The sequence below is a fragment of the Malurus melanocephalus genome, unplaced genomic scaffold (assembly GCF_030028575.1).
Source record: "Malurus melanocephalus ecotype Western Australia unplaced genomic scaffold, MMel_1.1 scaffold_3358, whole genome shotgun sequence".
NCBI classification, from domain to species: Eukaryota; Metazoa; Chordata; class Aves; order Passeriformes; family Maluridae; genus Malurus; species Malurus melanocephalus.
In genome coordinates, this window is record NW_026626590.1 from 4,110 (window position 1) to 6,062 (window position 1,953).

Sequence of the window (1,953 nt, forward strand, 5' to 3'; positions counted from 1 at the left end):
TTGGGGACATTGGTGACACCTCGATGTCCGCGATGGCCGATCGCAGGTGACAGCTCCAGGTGACCACGCGCTGCTCCCGCCGGATCAGCCCCGCCCGGAACAGCCGCACAAACGCCTCGGTGACAGCGCGGGAGAAACCCTGGGGACAATGGGGACAGTGAGGGGACAGTGAGGGGACAGCATTGGGGACAGCGCAGGAAAAACCCTGGGGACAATGGGGACAGTGAGGGGACAGTGAGGGGACAGCATTGGGGACATTGGGGACAGTGGGGACAGCGCGTGAGAAACCCTGGGGACAATGGGGACAGTGAGGGGACAATGAGGGGACAGCAATGGGGACAGTGGGGACAATGAGGGGACATTGAGGGGACAGCATTGGGGACATTGGGAACAGCACGCGAGAAACCCTGGGGACACAGGGACAGCAATGGGGACAGCAATGGGGACATTGAGGACAGCATTGGGGACAATGGGGACAACATTGGGGACAGTGGGGACAGCAATGGGGACAGTGGGGACAGCGCGTGAGAAACCCTGGGGACAGTGGGGACAGCATTGGGGACAATGGGGACAGCATTGGGGACATTGGGGACAGCATTGGGGACAGTGGGGACAGCATTGGGGACAGTGGGGACAGCAATGGGGACAGCGCGCAAGAAACCCTGGGGACAATGGGGACAGCAATGGGGACAGTGGGGACAGCATTGGGAACACTGGGGACAGCATTGGGGACAGTGGGGACAGTGGGGACATCATTGGGGACAGTGGGGACAGCATTGGGGACATTGGGGACAGCATTGGGGACATTGGGGACAGCATTGGGGACAGAGAGGGGACATTGAGGGGATTGAGAACATCAATGGGAGCATCATTGGGGACAATGGGGACATCAATGGGGACATCAATGGGGACAGTGGGGACAGCGGGGACATCATTGGGGACAATGGGGACATCATTGGGGACAATGGGGACATCATTGGGGACAATGGGGACATCATTGGGGACAGAGGGACAGCATTGGGGACATGGGGGACGTCAATGGAGACATCAATGGGGACAGTGGGGACATCATTGGGATATAGGGGACACTGGGGACATTGGGGACATCATTGGGGACAGTGGGGGACATCATTGGGGACATCAGTGGGGACATCAATGGGGACAGTGGGGACATCAATGGGGACATCATTGGGGACAATGGGGACATCAGTGGGGACATCAATGGGGACAGTGAGGGGACAGTGGGGACATCAATGGGGACATCAATGGGATATAGGGGATTGGGACATTGGGGACAGAGGGGACAGTTTGGGGACAGTTTGGGGACAGTTTGAGGATGATTCGGGGATGATTTGGGGAAGTTGGGGACAGCTTGGGGACATTCAGGGATGGTTTGGTGCCATTTTGGTGACATTTAAGAGCATTTTGGTGCCATTTTGGTGACATTGGGGACACTCAGTGATATTTCGTGAAACTGGTGCCATTTTGGTGCCATTTGGTGACCCTCAGGGACAGTTTGGTGCCACTCAGAGCCATTTCGATGACACTCAGTGCCATTTGATGCCATTTTGGTGCCACTGGTGACACTCAGTGCCATTTTGATGCCATTTTGGTGACATCGGTGACACTCAGTGCCATTTTGGTGACACTCTGGTGACACTGGTGACACTCAGCGCCATTTTGGTGACACTGGTGCCATTTAGTGCCACTCAGTGCCATTTGGTGCCATTTGATGCCATTCTGGTGACATTGGTGCCATTCAGTGCCATTTTGGCACCATTTTGGTGACACTCAGTGCCATTCTGGTGCCATTCAGGTGACACTGGTGACACTCAGTGCCATTCATTGTCATTTTAGCACCATCTTGGTGCCACTCTGGTGCCATTTGCTGCCATTTTGATGCCACTCTGGTGACATTGGTGACACTCAGTGCCATTCAGTGCCATTTTGGCA

At 55.6% G+C, this 1,953-nt stretch overlaps 1 pseudogene; it reads right to left on the minus strand.

The window, feature by feature from the left end:
• Positions 1-19: 19 nt before the first annotated feature.
• On the minus strand, positions 20-817 carry LOC130588104 (merozoite surface protein CMZ-8-like; annotated as a pseudogene).
• Between the last annotated feature and the right edge of the window lie 1,136 nt (positions 818-1,953).